The 19,508-nt window shown below is 45.9% G+C and overlaps 1 pseudogene; it reads right to left on the bottom strand.

Moving 5' to 3' along the window:
• Positions 1-374: 374 nt before the first annotated feature.
• On the bottom strand, positions 375-12,759 carry LOC148163965 (small ribosomal subunit protein uS8-like; annotated as a pseudogene).
• Positions 12,760-19,508: the final 6,749 nt, after the last annotated feature.

The following is a 19,508-nucleotide window of genomic DNA, read 5'->3' as shown; positions in this document are numbered from 1 at the left end:
ACAGAGTCTGCTTATCCCTCTCCCTTTGCTCCTCCACCCACTCTCTCTCTCTTTAAAATAAATAAATTTTTAAAATCTTAAAAAATAATAATAAAAATAGGGGGGCCTGGGTGGCTCAGTCATTAAGCGTCTGCCTTTGGCTCAGGTCATGATCCCAGGGTCCTGGGATCGAGCCCTGAGCCCAGCATCGGGTTCCCTGCTCCACGGGAAGCCTGCTTCTCCCTCTCCCTCTCCCCCTGCTTGTGTTCCCTCTCTCGCTGTGTCTCTCTCTCAAATAAATAAATAAAATCTTTAAAAATAATAATAATAAAAATAAAAATGTACTCCTAAATATTTTTTTTTTGGTCCATTGAGGCATTTTATTTACACATATGTATTACATCCCTAGAAAAAGAATCCCAGGATTTTCCCTCCTGTGTATTTTCGTCTTGCTTCTTCATGGTCCATGATGCAAGCTGAGGTTGTCAATACAATGAAACCAAACTGGAGGGCCAGGAGCAAATTATTCTGCCATTTTTCTAGATCTTTCAGTTGTACATCAGATCTGGGTCTGATCACTCCACACAATCAATCTGGCCCCTGCCACTAACCACAGCTCATTTCTGGGCCTGTTTTCCCCTCATCTATGTTGGACCACAGGATGTCAGTCTCCTTGTAAATATGAAAGCTAGAAACCTTGTTTAACCTGCCCGTGAGGTTCACAACAATCTTCCCTTGCTCTGTGATCATCAGTGATTTCTAAATTTGCCAATGTAACCATGCTTCATCATCACAGTTAGAAACCAGATGATGACTTTGGAGCACGGCCTAATAAGAATCCGGCGTTTGCCTCTCTTTTCAGCATTGTTAATGCTCTTGAGAGCATCTGCCAGGACATTCATGCACACCATTATAGCAACACAGAAAGATGGTGGAAAGAGACTCCTAAATATTTTACTCTTTTTAATGCTATAGTAAATAAAATTGTTTTCTTAATTTCACTTTTACATTTTTCATTGTTAATGTGTAAAAAGACGGTTGATTTTTGTGTATTGTTATAATACTCTGCAAACTTACTGAACTTGTTTATTAGTTCTAGCAGTTTTTTGGTGGATTCCTTAGAATTTTCAATATTCAAGATCATGTCCTCTGCAAATAGAAATTCCTTTCCAATTTCAGTGTCTTATATTTCATTTTCTTGGCTAATTGCCCTGGGAAAACCTTCAGTACCATGTTGAATAGAAGTGCTGAGAGTGAACATCCTTGTTTTGTTCCTGATCATAAGGGAAAGTTTTCAGACATTTACCATTAAGTATGATGTTAGCATTCATAGATGCCCTAAATCGGGTTGAGGCAGTTCCCTCTCCCAGTTTACTGTTTTTTTAATCATGAAAGGGTGTTGGATTTTGTCAAATGTTTTTTCTGCATCTATTGAAATGATTGTGTGGTTTTTGTTCTTTATTCTATTAATATGGTGTATTTTGTTGTTTTTTATATGTTGAGCAAATCTTGCATTCCAGGAAAAATTCCACTTGGTCATGGTGTTTCTAGATTTTTTTTTTAAAGAATCTACAAAAGAATCTAGACTCTTTCCGTGTTTCTAGATTTAGTTTGCTAGTATTTTGATGTTGATTTTTTGCATCTGTATTCAAAGAGATATTAGTTTGTAATTTTATTTTCTCATAATGTCCTTGGTTTTGGTATCAGGGTAAGACTGGCTTCATACAATGAGTTAGGAAGTTTTCCCTCTTCTATTTTTTGTAAGAGTTTGTGAAAAACTGGTGTTAATTCTTCTTCAAATGCTTGGTAGAATACATCAGTGAAATCTGGGCCTGGGCTCTTCTTGTGGGAAGTTTTAAAATTATTGATTCAAATCTATTCATATTTTCTATTTCTTCTTGAATCAGTTTCAGTCATTTTTGTCTTTCTGATAGTTTTTCCATTTCATCTAAGTTATCTAATTTATTGGCATACAGTTGTTCATAATATTCACTTATAATCCTTTTTATGTTTCCAAGGCCAGTACTGATGTTTTCTCTTTTATACCTGATTTTAGAATTTTGAGTATTCTTTCTACATACAATATGTAGGTCAGGCTAGCTAAAAGTTTGTTCAATTATGTTGGTCTTTTCAAAGAACTGACTTTTTATTTCATTGGTTTTCTCTTTGTTTTTCTACTCTTTATTCCATTAATTTCCACTCTATATTATTTCCTTCCATCTGTTCTCTTTATGTTTAGTTTGTTCTCCTTTTTCTAGTGTTTTAAAGTAGAAAGTGAGGTTATGGATTTGTGATCTTTTTTGTTGTTTGTTTTTATTTATTTTTAGAGAGAGAGTGCACAGGGGTAAGGGGTGGTAGGGGAGGTGGGGAGGAGAGAGAGAATCTTAAGCAGGCTCCACACTCAGTGTGGAGCTGGTCTGGGGCTTGAACTCATGACCCTGAGATCATGACCTGAGCTGAAATCAAGAGTCGGATGCTTAATTGACTGAGCCACCTAGATGCCCCTCTTGTTAACATAGGCATTTAAAGCTATAAATTTCTCTTTGAAGAATTGCCTAGCTGAATCCCAGTTTTGATAGTTATGTCTTCATTTTTATTCACGTTAAAGAATTTTCTAATTTCCCTTGTGATTTCTTATTTGGTTCATAGGGGGGTTTTTCAGGAGTATGTTCTTATTTTCCACATATTTGTGAAATGCTCAAATTTCTTTCTGCCATTGATTTCCAATTGTATTCTATCATGGTCAGAGAACACACATTTTATGATTTTAATCTTTTTACAATTATTGAGGCTTGTTTTATGGCCTAGCATATGGTTTATATCAGAGAATGTTCCATATGCATTTGAGAAGAATATATATTCTGCTGTTTGGTGGACAGTTCCCTAAACATCTGTTAGATCTATGGAGTTTATAATGTTGTTCAACTCTTATTTCCTTGTTGATCTTCTGCCTAATTGTTCTACCCATTATAGAGTGGGATATTGAAGTCTCCAACTATTATTGCTGAGTTGTCTATTTATCCCTTCGATTCTGTTAGTGTTTGCTTAATGTATGTTGGTGCTCTGTTTCCAGGTGCATATATGTTTGTAACTGTTATGTTTTCCTGATGGATTGGCCCTTTTATCACTATAAAATATCTAGTTACATGTTTTGTTTTGAAGTCTATTTTGTCTATTAGCATGGCCACTCCCGCTGTTTGCTGTTGTTTTACATGGGATCTTTATCTATATTTTTACTTTCAATCTGTTAGTACCTTTGATTCTGAAGTGTGTCTCTTATAGACAGAATAGAGTTCGGTGGAGCTTGCTTTTTTAGACCAGTATGATCATCTCTGCCTTTTGATCCGATTGTGTAATTCACTCACAGTTAGTGTAATTTTTCAAAAATCAGTTTAATGCCTTTTTAGATATACAATTCAATGACTTTTTTAGAATTTTGATTATAGCTGACACATTTAGTGTAGTATTGACATAGTTGGATTTATGTCTAGTATTTTACTTTTTGTTTTCTATACATTTAACATCATTTTTATTTCTCTCTTCCTCCTTTAATACTTTGTTTTACATAAATGAATACTTTCTATTGTAACATTTTAATTTCTTTAATCATTTTCACTATATTTTTACTATATTTTTAGTTACTTTCTGAGTAGTTGCTCTAGGATCTTCATATACATCTTAACTTATCAGAATCTATTTCAAATTTGTTCTACCTTAATTACAGTGAGATATAAGAACACTACTCCTATACAGCTTTGTTCTCCTTTCCTTGTGCTATTATATATTATATATATTGTTGTTATGTATATGTTAATATGTTTGTAAATTATGTGTTTAAAAATGTCTACGTAGTTACAAATTCATCACTACATTGTTGAGATTATTACATTTATATATTTGTATGTCTTTTAAAGAAGCTGAGAGAAGGAGAACAAGTATATATTTATAGAGTTTGTTATTTACCAATTTTGATCTCTTCATTTGTTCCTGTGGATCCAAGTTACAACCTGTTGTCATTTTCTTACTCCAGTACAGCTTTGTTTCCACCCACCTCCTTTCTGCTGTTATTGTCAAATTTTTTTCATTTCTATATGTTATAGACCCAACAATACAATCATAGACATATTGTTCTATACAATTGTTTTTAAATCATTTAAGAGAAGAAAGAAGAAATATACATTTAGGCTGTCCTTTACAATTATATAATTACCTTTACCAGCACTCCGATTTTTCATATGGTTTCAAATTACTTTCTGGGTTCACTTGTTTTTGGGCTGAAAGAACTTCCTTTAGTATATCTTATAAGATAGGTCTGTTAGCAACAAATTCTCTCAATTCTTATTTGGGAATGTCTTTATTTCACTTTCATTTTTGAAAGCTAGTTTTGCTGAATATAAAATTCTTGGTTAACAGGTCTTTTTTTTTTTTTTCTTTTAGCATTTTGAATATGTCATACCTCTGCCTTCTGGCCTCTATTGTTTCTGTTGAGAAGGCAGCTGTTATTTTTATTAGGGTTTCCTTGGACATGACAAGTTATTTTTCTCTTGCTGTTTTCAAGATTTTCTTTGTTCTTAACTTTCAAAAAGTTACTACAATGGATGTGTGTGGATCTCTTCATGTTTATCCTACTTGGAATTCATTAAGCATCTTAGATGTGTAGATTAATGTTTTTCATCAAATTTGGGAAGTCCTATTTCTTCAAATATTTTTCATGTTCTGTTCTTTTTCTCCTCTTTCTAATACTCCTATTATGCTTATGTTGTTGCACTTAACAGTATCCCACTTTTCTCTAAAGCTATGTTTGTTTTTCTTAAGCCTTTTTTCTCTATTTCAGATTGCATGTTCTCTATCAATCTATCTTCAAGTTTGCTGATTCTTTCTTCTGCCAGCTCAAATCTACTATTGAGCCTCTCTAATGGATTTTTCATTTCAGTTCTTATGTTTTTCAACTTCAGAATTTCCATTTGGTCCTTTCTTAAAATGTCTATTTCTTTATTGATATTATCTATTTGATGAGGTATTGTCATCATACCTTCTTTTACTTCTGTATACATGGTTTCCTTTGGTTCTTTGAACATAATTTATAATGACTCCTGTGAAGTCTTTGTGTGCTATGTCTGACATTGGACCCTCTAAGAGGCAGCTTTGTTGTTTGCTCTTTTTTTCTTGTGTATTGGTCACACTTTGCTGTTTCTTTGGATGTCTCATAATTTTTGTTGAAAACTGTACTTTATTTTTTATTTACTATATAGTAACATAAATGTATGATATATTTGTAATATAAAAATATATTAACATTTTAGATAATATATTGCAGCAACTGGATACTAGCTTCGACTCCAACACAGTTTCCTCTTGCAGTTTGCTTGTTTATTTATTTATGATTTGGCTGGATTATTTTGAAAAATATTTCTTTTGCAGTGTGCATGGTCTGATGTCACTCCTAAAAGGCACAGCCTTGGGCATGCGCACTGTCACCTTGGGATGACAGTGGTTTTAAGAGGGCTTTCTTAGTCTCTTTCCTTGACTTTTCTGTTAAGCTGTCTCTATTGGTATCACACCTAGCCATTAGTCTCCACTAATTGCTGACTGATTACTCTATTGTTTTCAACAATGCCTTATGGCATAAATTGCTTCATAGTCTAATCCAATTAAATTAAGCCCCTTTGCAGGGGCAATCTTTAAGGGTAGAGATTTGAGATTTGTTCTGAACCCGGAAGGGCTCTTCTCAAGGGTCTCTTTCCTTGCTTCTCTCTGGCAAACTTCTAGCTGGTTAAATAGTTTGTTTTTCTCATGGAGCTACCAGCTTTCTCTTTATTGCTTACCACCAATATCTCCATTGTTTTTGGCAGCACCCGCAGGCTTGAATTTCCCCACACTCTATTCCAAATAAAGTCAGTTCCCTTGGGGAGAGAATCAGAGTTCTGTTCTTAAGGCCTTCCTCCCTCCCTCTACAAAACCTCTATGCCACTGCTCTGAAGTGTGTGTCTTGGCGTAACACCCCTACTTTATAAGGGTACTGGGTTGGTGCAGTAGCCTCTGGTTTTCTAAACTGACCTCTCCTATTGTGGAAACCCCATTCTATGAGTGAACCAGGGTGAAGATCAGGGCCTCCATATTCTCAGCCTGCCATCCTTGGGGTAAATGTTCCACCCTATGAGTTGGGGATGTGTTGAGGAAGAAAGTCCCAGTCCTCTCAGCTACTCTTTTCTGGAATAAAACTTCTGCAACACAGGTGTGAGGTAAATAGAAATGCTGGTGGTCTGTCACCCCCAGGGAGATACAGTAGCCCTCAACTGGGAGCCAAGGGTAACAAGAACACTGTGTTCTTGGCTGTTCCTGCTTAGGATGGACCTTCTCTTACAATGAACTAGAAGGGGAGAGGAAGGAAGCAAGTCATAACTCAAATGCCAGTCTCTTACACTTCTTACCAAGTTTTAGTAGGTTTTCTTGAATAAATGTTTCTTTTTTGCTGTATGCCTTTAAGATAGTTTCTAGAGAATTTAATTTTTTAATTAAGTTTCATCAGTTATGGTTGTTTTATCAGGGAGAGGATCTGCAGAGTGCTTGTCACCATTCCAGAAATCATGTCCCTAAGATTTCTTAAATCCTGGTGTTCTAAGATTGGTGAGAGGTTTGGCTTTGTTTTGTTTTCATTTATTGTGCTGGAGAGTCAGTGGACTCAATCCGAAAATGTTTATTGTGGGTTTTGATGGTATATAAATATAGATATTTGGTATCTATCTCTACATATAAGATATATATATCTTCCCCCACCCCAACAGTTGTTTCTGTCCTCTCTTTCAGGAAATAGAATCAGTCAGATGGTCAATCTCAGATTGATCTAATTTTCTTATCTCTTATATTCTATTATCTATCTCTGTTTCTTTCTGTTTAACTTTCTGAAAGATTTCCTTGACTATCTTTTTTATCACTTACTTGTTCTCTGTTCCCCTTTTGTGGCATCTTGTTCTTGTTTCAGGATGCAATATTTTTTTTAAAGATTGTATTTATTTATTTTAGAAGAGAGAGAGAGACAGCAAAAGTGGGAGGGGCAGAGGGAGAGGGAGAGAGAGAATCTCAAGCAGACTCCAAGCTGAGTGCAGAGCCTGACGCGGGGCTCGATCCCAGGACCCTGAGATCATGACCTGAGCCGAAACCCAGAGTCAGACACTTAACCGACTGCACCACCTCAGGATGCAATATTTCTTCCAGTCTCTCTGAGATTATCAATGATAGTTTCTTTGAGGTTTTCTTCTGCTCTTTGCAGCATCTTTGTTTCTGAGTTCCTTTTTTCTGTTGTTTTGGCCTTTCTTACATGTTGAAAGCTCCCCTCAAATGTCTGGAGATTGGCTCTTTGTTTTGGAGCTAGACATCCCAACCTGAAGGTATGTTCATGGCACCTGAAGATCACTTTCCATGGAGGAGAGAAAGCTAGTTTTGCAGTTAGTCACACCTCTACATCTTCCTGCTTCTTGACACTGATTGAGTAAATCCCATGAGCATCGGTTTCTCTTTTAGTAAAATAAGGATAATAATACACCCTTGCAGGTCCCAGGCTTTCCCATTCATAAATTGATCTAAGGTCCTTTAGTCAATCCTTATCATCTGCACTGAGCACTGATTTGCTCTTCTCCTCCTTTTCTCCCTCTTTTCCTATCTAACATATGCTCATGATCACACCTCTACCAATTATGGAGGGACAGGCCATCCCTGATAATAAGACTTTACCATCATGGGGCGTCTGGGTGGCTCAGTTGGTTGAGCGACTGCCTTCTGCTCAGGTCATGATCCTGGAGTCCCAGGATCGAGTCCCACGTCGGGCTCCCTGCTCAGCGGGGAGTCTGCTTCTCCCTCTGACCCTCCCCCCTCTCATGTGCTCTCTCTCCCTCATTCTTGCTCTCTCAAATAAATAAATAAATAAAATCTTAAAAAAAAAAAAAAGACTTTGCCATCATGCTGCCTTAAGCAGAGTGGTTAATAAGACAAATTTTGGTGTCAGGTGGACCTGGGATGCAAGCCCTGCACTGAGCCCTGAAGTAACAGATATGATGTAAAAGCCAAGATTCACCCAGTGTCCCTCAGCCTTATGTGAGACCTGTATTTACTACAGTCAAAAAGATGAGAGGAAATTGGAACAGAGCCCACCCAAGGGGAAGACCCTCAATGACAATTGGTGTCTGGACCCCAGAAAAGAGGTCCCTCTCTGCTCCCCAAAGAACTGGAGAGTTATAACAAAGAGCACATCTTCAAGTCTCAACAGCCTGGAGACACGGTTCTCCAGGACAGCTGTTGGACTTCATGTACCACATACACATGCCGCCCTGCCTCCCCACTTCCCTCCAACTCCTTCCTGCTGTTCCCATTTTGCTGCTCAAGCCCAGACTTCAAGGTTCTATTTTCTTGTGGGTCCAGGCTCCCAAGCAAGGTTATGAACTAAGAGGAGGGAAGGGACAGGCTCTCCCAGGGAAGGGCAGCGAGCAGGGGTGGTCGTGGCCTCCAAGTGAGAATCTGTGCCCTCTGACCTCCCTCAGGGCATTCTGCACCAGGCATTCAAAGTCTCCTCTGAGTTGGGTCTGGCCCTATTACTTCAGCTCTCTGAACCAGGCATGGTGAGGGCTCAAACCAGTTCTCTGGGCCCAGGTTGGGAGCTTGACTAGCTCCATACTATAGCCAGTGCCCTCCGGGAAGGGCATTGCATACAAGGAGTTCCACACACCTGAGCCCTCTGTTGTGAATGTGTGCCTCCACACCTGTACACATCATCCAGGGGGTGGCAGGTCAGCTGAACAGAACCAGCATACTCAGTGCTCAGGGATTCTCCTGCACTCTAGTGACCCCATCCTTTATCTCTGTCACCTCTCCCACATTTCTGAGGGACAATTGGGCACATAGTCTGAGACATATTTGGCAAACTCTACAACTGTCCATCTAATGGGCCTCAAGGGGCACCTCCTATGGGCACTGCTCTGTGCTAGGCCAGGCAGGATGAGGCAAAAACAGTAAATAGGATGCATTCCTGTCCTCCAGTTAGTTGGAATAAAAGGCAACACTTGCCAAGTGTCCAATAATAATGCAGTAGGAGCTTAGAGGATGGATCTATTTTAAAAGGATGGACCCGGAAGTGTTCTCTAGCTTGATGTGGGTGGTAGTTACACAGGTGTATGCACATGCAACAATCATCAAGCTGTACACTTAAGACATATATACTTCAATTACAAAAAATTGCAATTGGTCCCAACCCCAGAACTCAGCAGAGAGTAGACAGGCCAAGTGGGGAAGAGAAGGCAGGTGGCAGGGCCATGGGGAAGAACAGGTCTGGAGGCTGTGGTGGCAATGGGAAGGAGCTAAGGGCATAGGTTGGAGCTCCTGTCAAGAAAGAAGACCAAGGCCTGGGAACTAACAGAAAGTCAGAGACAGAGGGGATCAAGAGTGAGAGTTCTGGGGTAGGAGAGCCACAGCAGCCCTCTCTTTAGGGAAACAGGGAGTTCTGGGAAGTCTCAGTATGCACACAGTTGGTGGGGAAGCAGGGGAGGGATTTGTTGGCTTCTCTTAGATTCTGATTGAGTGGGGACCACATGACAGACAGCTGGAATGTCCAAGGTGCCAGAAAATATTCAGGATTCTGGAAGAGGTGCCCTGGGAAACGACTTCAGGTAGCAACCAGCAGCCAGCCCACAGGCCTAGGACCACCACCATCCCCAGGGCCTGGTTTCCCCAAAGCAATCTAAACAAAACAAACCCAGAGCCCACCCGAGGCTAGCTAAGGTCAGCCCACCAACATCTTGGCCCAAGACCCTGGGTTCTGGGGACATGTGTGGTGGGTCTCCAACTCAGAGGTGGAAGGGAGAGGGCAGACAGTATGTGCAGAATCAGTGCTAAGAACTGAATCTAGGCCACCCATTAAGCTAAGCAGGGTCCCTCTCCACATCTCTGATCCCCCAGAACAGGAGGCTGAGTGCCTCACAGTAGCTCACTCCATTTTTCATAAACCCTAAGTGCCAAGATGTTTTTCTCTCTGTGGGGTTGAACTTTGTCTCAGGGAGATAATTTGGTGGTCTAGCACACTCTCCTGTCCCCTGGGGCTGCTTTTCTCTGCACATCCAGCCGTTTTTGTGCACCTGTTCAGTGTGCTGGCTCTTTTCCTGCAGGTATTGGACAGCGAGGGCTCTGAAAGGATCACAACCCTTCAGGTGCAGTCTGGGCCAAAAAGAGGAACAATCACCTCCTTTGATGTGCATGCTATGCCACTATTAATGCAGCCCAAACTTTTGGGGAAGCTACATGATTTGTTTTGTGTTCTCATTTAGCTCACAGCAAAGAGAGGAAGCTCTCATTTCACAGGCACCTGCCTCAGTTTCCCACAGCTACTTGCTGTGCCCCTGCGCCCTGACCCTGGCCTCCACCCATCCTATCCACCTTTACCCACTACCCTCTGCCCTATTCATGGCCCTTCTTTCAGTTTCCCAGCTAGCCCTCTCCTTCCTACCTCTGCACATGCAATAACTTTGGCCTGGAATGTTCTGGTTCACCTTCCCAGCTAACTACTGGTCATTCATTTTTCTTCTGCTCGTTTCCTCCAGGAAGTCTTCCCTGAAACCCCCCCTTCCACCCTCCCGAAATTAGGCCCTGTGGTTACCACTCTCGTAGCATTCTGTACTTTTCTTTCATGGTGCTTATCAGAGTGTTTCCTCTTCCTTATCTGATAAAGGTCTGTCTCTCCCACTAGATAGCTAGCCCCTGAGGGCAGGGAGCATACCTGCTTCTGCTCCTCACAGTAGCCCATCCCCAACACCGAGCACAGGGCCTGGCAGGAGGTGTAGGTACAATAAAGAGGGATGAGGCAAATGAATGAATGAGGCACGGTGTTATTTTATTTGATCAGGCCGAGCCCCTCCGTTGCCGTGCCACTCCATCCTGCCCAGATGGAGCAAGAGGATGCAAGGTAGAGGGTGGGCTTTAGACACAGGGAGACCTGGGCCTGTATTCCAGCACGGCCACTGACCAGATTATGCCTTTGGTGAGTCACTTCACGTCTGAGCCTCAGTTTACTCACCAGGAGGATGACAGATGAAATAGTCATCGACGCAAAGAAACTGACACACGATGCTCAGAACATGAGTCTCCTTGCCAGGATGCTGGTGAGAGGGGTGTGTTCACAGCCTTGGACCTCCCACAGGTACGTCCTCATGCCCCGTGCAGAGGTCCTCTGCTGCAGGCCCGAAGCAGGGGCGGCAGGGAAGAGGCTGCCCTCGTGGGGAGAATTGTTCTGGGAATTCTCTACTCTGGTTCAGGACCATCTTCGCTCTCAGATGGCCTCAGAGCCCCTTCATCCTCACCTCTCTTTCAGAAGCACAGGGAAAGGGCACACCGGACTGTCTCCATTTGCTGACCAAGCAAGCAGAGGCGGAGCCCTGGCTGCACGGGGCACCCTCACCTACTGTGGGCCTGGCCGATGCCCCTGGCAGGGGACTCTGGGGGCCAGGCAACTCTGGCTGTGCCTCAGGCTTGCTGGGGAGAGGGGTCCAAGTCCTTGCCCTCTGCTGCCTTGTTGGCTCACTCTGTTAGAAAGAGGTTTTCCTTTTTCTCATGCCCCTTTCCTAGAACCACCACCAGGGATAAACAAACGGGGAAAAACTGACATGATCCAGACTTGTGCCTGGTGGGTCTTACCTGCTTCTCTGGGAGATGAGACTGTTGGTCAAGGCTCTTTCTGGGCAGAAGGGAAGGGGGCCTCGGCCCATGAGCCATCAGAAGGATGACTCTGCCCTCAAGGGGCTGGCACTTGAGGCATCACTGGGAACCCCTGAAACATCTTCAGAACACATTTAAAGCCACAAGTTGCACAGTCCAGTAGCTGAGTTTTCACAGACTCTTTCAAGGGTCGTTGCTGCCCCCCCATACCAGTAAGCCCCTCCTGCCTGCTCCCACCCCGCCGGGACCCTTTCTTCTCAAACCAAACCCCTTACTTTTAGGCCCTCAGGATGGGATTCCCCCTGCCTCCACCTACCACACCCAACCTCAAAGGCAACCCCAGAGCCTGGGTCAGGTGTGCCAGCTGGCCCCAGGCCTCTGCACACACTGCACCCCACCCCTGCCCTCCCTGCCCTCTTTGCTAATGCTTACCCCTCTCTTAGAACTAAGCCCGCGGAGAGCCTCCTTACAGAGCTCATTCGTCAGAGCGCCCCTGCAGGCCAGGTGGGTTGTCCTGCAGAGTCCCCTTGCCACCCTTGGATTACTTATCCCCACCCCTTACCCTCTCCCTGGGTGGTCTGTCTGCTGTCTGTCTACTTCACGAAACCGGAAGTGCCTTGAGGTCCGGGCTGGGTCTTGGTCCAGGACAGTGTCTGGACACAGAGTTTGAGAGATGAACGAATAGGAGGAGGCTGTGCATGTGTTGGGGTTCGGGTATCCGGGAACTCACTATACTTTCTACTCAATTTTGCTGTGAACCTAAAAAGTAAAGTCTATTCATTTTTTTTCTTTAATTTTAAATGAATGAAGAAACACGATCAGCCTTTGATGACACAACATTGGCTTGCAGAGGCCTCAGGCATTGCACTTGTGTGAGGCACCCCAGACAGACTGGTCCTCCCTAAGGGAAAGGACTTCCCTTCCCTTGTCAGCCCTGCCAGCCTGCACCCTGCCTAGGCGTGGGTGCTACCAGATGGTGCGTTTGGCCCACCTGGATGACCCGCGGCCAACCCTGCCCACCCACCTGTGATGCAATATGCCGAGGGGCCCGCAAAGGCCATCTGACCTTTGCACCGGGCCCTCCATGTCTGCTGCTGACCCACTCCTGGAAGGCCAGCCGGGCTGGTGAATATAGGAGGAACTAACCGGGAGGCTCACAAACCCTCCACCCACGCATGATCTGGCCCACCTTCTGCCCGTAACCTAGAGATTTCCTGCATCCCAGACCACCACAGTCTCTCCGGGAGTCCCAGAAGGACAGAGCTGGAGCCCTGGCAGGATCTGTAGCCCTGAGGGGCCAGTCCTGGCTCCAGGAGGCATGCCGGGAGATTTCTCAGTGTTCCTGTTCACCAATCATAGAAATGGGGCAACTCGGTGAAGACTTTTTCCCCCAGAAATTCCCTGCCTTGGCCACTGTCCCCCTGGAGGTCCAGGACGATCAGGGAATGCTGAAGGCGGCTTTGGGGCCTCCACCCCGTCCCAGCCCCCCACCAGACCCTCATTCACCTGCTGTTTCTCCAGCTGGTCTCGTCCTCTGGTCATCCTCCAAAGGCTCTGGGCCTGAGAGGCAGCAAGGGCTTGGAGCCGACCCGTGCTTTCCCACTTCAAAGCCGTGGGTCCTTGAAGAAGTCAAGCCTCAGTGTGCTCATTTGCCCAATGGGGATAATAGCCACCTTAGGGATTGCCATGAGGGTTACAGTATAAATGGGGGTGGTTACTTCTGAGCAGTACTCCCCTCTGCTCCTCTGCGTGTAGGGTGACCACGCACCCTGGTTTACCCAGGTCAGTCCCAGTTGATGCCTGTGGTCCTGATGTGTTTATTGCCCCTTTTTACTCTCAGAAGTGCTCACTCTGGATGACAAAATACATGGTCAGCTTACCTGCCCCTCTTCTTATTCTCAATGCAGGCCCATCCTCTACGAGGAGCACCTCCCATTTCTGCTCTCCCCTCCAAGAGGCCTGGTCTTGGTTTGTAGGTCTCTCTGAGCCTCAGGTTCTTGATTTTAATGGGATAGCAATGCCTACCCTGAAGGATGGTGAGGAGAAGGAAATAAGGTAGGCAAAGCATACCCCAGGTGCTGGGTAGAAGCATGAGTTCCCTTCTAGGGCCTTCTCTCCCCGGTTCCCATCATGCCAATTTCCCAAGAGTGGAGGTCCGGAGCTCAACTTCTCCCCTAACGAGAGAGTGATTTTTAGAAGTTGCAGGTAACATATGAGCTGCCAAGCTGTGCTTTTTCTGGAGAGCAAGAAATGATCTTCACCTCCACTCCCAAACTCCACTGCAGGCTCTGGGGGGCACCCCAGCCTCTCCTCCCTGCATGTATGCCCGTGCTGGTTGCTTCCAAGCCCACTGCTACAGCCGGAAACCCTCAGCCCTCAGCCACAGGCAGTGACGGCACCTTTGAACTCTCCCCGCTTTTCCAGGAATCCAGAGGCCCAAAAGGGAGTTTGTTGGGCCTCCAATCCCAGGGGACCTGCTATCTGGGTCAACAGGCAAAGGGTAACCATGTAACTTCAGCAGATAAAGCCACCATGAGACCAGCCAGTTGCAGCAAGGGAGAAACATGCTCTCAGATCATAGCTGGATTAGCAGCATGTCCTCCAAAGGCCCCAAAGTCCCGATCTCCTGTGCCTCTTGCCCTCACACCCACCCACTCCTGACATTCCTTTGCTATTAGACAACTGGCAGTTCTTCTGGCCCGATCCTTGCCTTGCCCCAGGTAGTACCAAACCTGCCTTCACTATTGTAGATTTGGTTCCATCAGGAAGCTCTTGGTGTAAACAACGTGTCAGTCACTGGGATCGGATTCCAGGCCTCTTTGTTCAGAGGCATTTGCGTGACATTTCAGATTTTTGTGCTGCCCTAGAAACCGCAATGTATGTATGAAGGAAGCTATGGGACGAAAAAGGTAATGAGGCAGCTGCTAAACTGGGACTAAAAGAAACAGGTATCTGGTGGTAGTCGCGATGTGTGGGAGACGGAGCGTTTCAGAGGACCCCAGCGCAGTAAATGCTCATGAGGGTGGAGCTCTGGTTCTGGGGCAAAGCCAGCATGGAGGTGGCTCCCGGGCAGGCGGACCCTCACTTTCCCATCTGCGAGACGGATTAGATATACTAGCTGACTCCATCGCCCAGCTGTGGCGTCAGGAGGGTGGAATGGGATCGAGGACATGTAGCGGTACAGGGAGCACCTAAGCCAGGTACGTAACCCGAATGTCATTAGGGCTCCGGGGGGCTCGGTCCTGCACAGTCACACTCAGAGAAGCACACGCTGCCAAGGAATTTAAAAGGAACCCCAATCCTTACTTGGGGCTCTTGAAGAACCTTAACGTGTGTCCAACTCACAACCCTCAGCAACATTCCTCAAGCACCCCTTTAGCCCCCACCTCCATCTTTTGAACCCCCAGCAGCTCAAAGACTGTGAAGCCAACTCCCAGACTGTACCCCAACTCCTGGCCCACCCGCCTGGCTCTGCTGCACCCCCTTCCCCCGCCCCACTCAGGCCTCTCTCAGCTCTTCATTATGGAGGTCATCGAGTCTCTCTGCTCCTTGCTTTAATTTCTCTCCCCCTTCGCCCAGGACCAGAATTTACCACACAAAGGAGACACAATACAAAAAGTAAGACTCCCTTCCCCTTTCTTCCCATCTCCCCAGTTCCGTTAGCTCAGTCTGTTTTTTCTACTTCCACACCACAGAATGCCCAGGAACCATGAAGGCAGACTAAACAATCCTGAGAGAAAAAAACTGTGGTAAGCAAAGCAGAATTCTTTCTAGTGGGTGGCACTGGGGACTGTTAATAAATCTTGCAGCAACACACACACAATTGTCACTAAGTGCCCCCCCCCGGCCCCCCACCCTCTAGCCACAGGACAGTGGTTCTTACGCTTTCTAATCATGCTGGGTTTTCGTCACATCGTCACTCACTTTTGCACTCCCTTCTTCTCCAGAACCACAGGTCTGGCCAAGGCCTTCAGCACAGCCTCACTTCCCCCGCTTAGCATCTGGCTTTCTACCCAACTCCAGCGTCTCAATAGTCCAATCTGTCCCGAGAACCACAGAGCTGACCTCTACCACACTCCACGCTCACCTCGCTCCCCTGCAGAAGCTCCCCAGGTCCCTAGCCCCTCCAGGGTCTAGTTCCTACCCAGGTGTCCCACATCAAGCACAGGGTAGCACATCTTCAGCCTTCCCATCCACTTTTCACTTCCCTGGTCCTCCAGGAAGCATCGGTGTGAGCTCTGCGCCAACAGGCCCACCCTTACTATTCTCAATTCTGAGCCATGCACTGAGTCTGTACCACACAGTCTCACACTTGATTCTCACAGTCATTTGATTGTTTTAAGGCCTTGAGTCTTCTTCCCATAAGACCGTAAGCTGCTTGAGATCAGGGGCCTCAAAGGCTTCTAAGTAGCACCCAGGGGTACTCAAAAGTCCTCCTCCTCTATTAGCTCATGACAAGAAAAACAGACCCATTTCCACTCCAAAGGCCTTGATGGAAATCTCCAGATGCCCCTGCCAAGACTTTTGCATGTTCTCTGCCAGGTCATTTTTAGGAACTTCTGGATAAAGGACAGAAGGAACCTTTTTTAAAATGTGTGTATTTACTGCCATTGTGGTAGATACTATACTCATCTGCCTCACAACTTAAAATGAAGTTGGTCTCCCACCTTTCTCAACCACCCAGTTCTGCTGCCAAGTGGCAAACAATGGACTGGTTTCTTGTTTATTTTTCAATAGGTATTCGATGCACCTACAAGCCAATGGGAACACATCCTCTTTTCCGCCCCTCACTCGTTTTGCACACAAGCTAGCATGCAATAGACATTGTTCTGTGTCTCGCATTTTCTGTTCAGCAGCGTTATCTCAGACTGCATCCCACACGGGCACCTAAAGGGCTTCCTCACGCTCATCTTGTGGCTGCGTAGTGTCCGGGTGTAGGAGCGACCCTAACTGATGCAACCAGTCCCTGGTTGTGACATAGCGAGGGTGTTCCCAGCCTTTTACCAGCACGTACAATGCCGCAATGAACAGCCTTATTCAGACATAATGTCCTCTATGCGAGTGTATCTGTGGGACGAATCCCTGGAAGTAGAATTGCTGTGTGAAAGGGTAAAGTACATACATAATTTTGATAGATATTTCCAGATCGTTCTCCAGCGAGGTTGTATCAAACCTGCAGTCCTGCTGTCCAGGTAGCAGGTGCCCGTACCCTTGCCCCCACCGAGCTAACAGACAAAAACCTCCGCTGAGGTGCAGTTTGCTTTGTGTCACTCTCCCCATGAATGTGGTTGAGTAGCTTTTTATGTTTAAGAGCCATGTGGAGTGTGTGTGTGTGTGTGTGTGTGCACGCGTGCGCATGCACATAAACATGTCAACTCCATTTTCTTTATCCTCTGCTCACCTTTTGTATTCTTGGTCTTTTTTGAATCAATGTATAGCTCTTTATATATTAGGGGAATTAGTCCTTTGTTATATGAGCTGCAGATAATTTCCCATTTATGTTTGTCTCTGACTGTGCCTTTGGGCTATTGCTAGGCGGAATTGTTTATTTTTCTGTAGGCAAATTTATCAGTCTTTGCTTTTATGGCTCCGAGGTTGTGTGTCTTGCTCAGAAAGGAGCAGGACTGCCCCTCCTCTCTCCACCACATACACACACACCTTTTTTTGTCAGTACAAGCTTGGAATGACATACCAGGCTTTGTGAGGACAGGACAACTCCTGCCCTCCAGGAGATCCCTGTTTACAAAGTAAACAGACAATTGCAATTCTGTTATAATAAATAAGAGGGGGCACAATGGGAACCTGGGCAAGGACCACCTGATCTAGCCTGAGTCAGCCAGGGAAGGCTTTCCAGAAGAGGTGGCACCCAGGTATGTCAGAGGCATGAGTCGGAGTCAGCCATAGGAACTGGAGTCAGCCGGGTGAAGTGACAGCAAGTGCAAAGGTAAGAAGCAACAGGGCTTTGTCAAGGCTGTCCAGTCTGGCAAGAAGATGGGGAGCCTTGCATGGGGACGTGTAATAGGGGTGGAGCTGGAAAGGTAGGAGGGGCCAGCTCACAGAAGGCCAAGATGTGTACTGCCCAGGAGTCAGGGCCTTGCCCTGAGGCAGTGGGGAGAAATCTGAGGGTCACAGAAGAGCTAGACACAGCCAGTGTGGGGGTGGGCCCTGGCTTGGAGACATGCACCTCTCACCCAGCAGTAGCCACAGCAGCCCAGAGAGGCTCCAGGCTGCCGAACAAGAGTGTGAATTTCAGACCCAAATGTTCAATTTTGTGAAACTTCCAGAATTTGATAAAAATAATGAGATGGGCGCCTGGGTGGCTCAGTTGGTTAAGTGTCTGCCTTTGGCTCAGGTCATGATCCCAGAGTCCTGGGATCGAGCTCCCTGCTCAGCCAGGAGCCTGCTTCTCCCTCTCCCTCTGCCCACCCCCACCCCAACTTGTGATCTCTGTGTCAAATAAATAAAATCCTTAAAAAAAAAAGAGAGAGAGAGAGAGAGACTGGCATCTTCTCTGAGAAATACTTCTAACTTCGATGCTGACCACTTTCAGAGTTTTGACTCTTGGTGGGGCGAGCTGTTGCTGCCACTCCCCTCCCCCTGCAGTTGGGGCCAGGTGGGTACAGCCTGACGCCAACTGCCCTCTCCTCTTTACTCCAACCTCAGGGGCTCAGGGGACACCTCGGCTCTTCAGCCACAGCGCCAGCCCATTCATCCAGGCCCCCACTCAAAATGGGCAACAGGGATGCAGGATTGCAGTGATGGAGTGGTGGACCCCAGGGATGGAGCCTCTAGCTGACCCACAACCATGGGGGACATCTCTCCTTCCAGCCAACAAGCTCCTCAGGCCCACTCTGAGGAGCCACAGCTGTTTGCTGAGGTATTGGGTAGAGTCCTATCAACCTCTCTACTCCTGTGGACTTCGAGAACCAGCATTGTGTAGCAGGTCTGCTGGGCAGCTGTCTCTCTTAAAGTGCCCAGCACAAGGTCTTGCATACAGTAAGCACTCAGTAAATGGTAGCAGTTTCTATTAAAATTGGAGAGCCTCACTACTCATTAGCAGGTTGCTGAGGGAAAGAAAGGGCAACGCGGACACAAGGAGGGACGTTGGAAACCACGTAAGTGCAACTTTGGGATTGTCTCTGGATTTCAATGATCCAGGCCCTCCCCATCCGCCAACCCTCAAACCTGTCAGAGGTTGGTCTGTGATGCTACCGTTTGAGGTAGATTTCCTTTATTGCCCTAAGGCAACGTATCCCAAAGGGTTGCTAGATTAAGTGCTATAGAAATAAAGGCTCTTGGAGGCCTGGAAGCTGTGGTCCCAGCCAGCAGGCTTACTGGTGCCCCTCAAAGGTAACCTCTACCCTCAGCGGTCCAAGGGCATGCGGGGAGTGCCCACACACCCCTGGCCTGGAAGGCAGGAAGCCAGCCCCAACCTCAGCTCCAAATAGGCACACCAGCCCCTCCCCACTGCAGCCACCAAACAGCAATTAGGTCAAAGGCAGGGTGGTGGGGTTTTCTAGGGCAGAACACGTCTCTCTCTGGAGTCCACTTCCTGAATTCCTGTGTGCCGTTGGGTGGGGTCGGAGGGGAGGCACAGACACCCAGGTCCCGGTCTCAGGTGCAGCAAAGCTGATGAGGACATTGGGAAGCAAGGGACCTAGGTTCCGACCCTGCTGGCTGGCTGGCTGTGTGCCTGTCATTTGCATAGAGGCCACGTCAGCTTAGGGCTGGGGATTTTACTTTTCCCACAATGAGAGGGTCTATTTCAGTAAATGTTAGCAAAGCTCACTGGTATGAATACATATCTAGCTTTAACTTCCCTTTAGTTGACATTT

Source organism: Eumetopias jubatus, unplaced genomic scaffold, assembly GCF_037043125.1.
Source record: "Eumetopias jubatus isolate StellerSeaLion01/CBP00866 unplaced genomic scaffold, mEumJub1_p1.0 scaffold_7, whole genome shotgun sequence".
In the NCBI taxonomy this organism is placed as follows: domain Eukaryota; kingdom Metazoa; phylum Chordata; class Mammalia; order Carnivora; family Otariidae; genus Eumetopias; species Eumetopias jubatus.
Note: the sequence above shows the minus strand (reverse complement) of the source record. Positions and strands in the feature narration are given on the sequence as shown.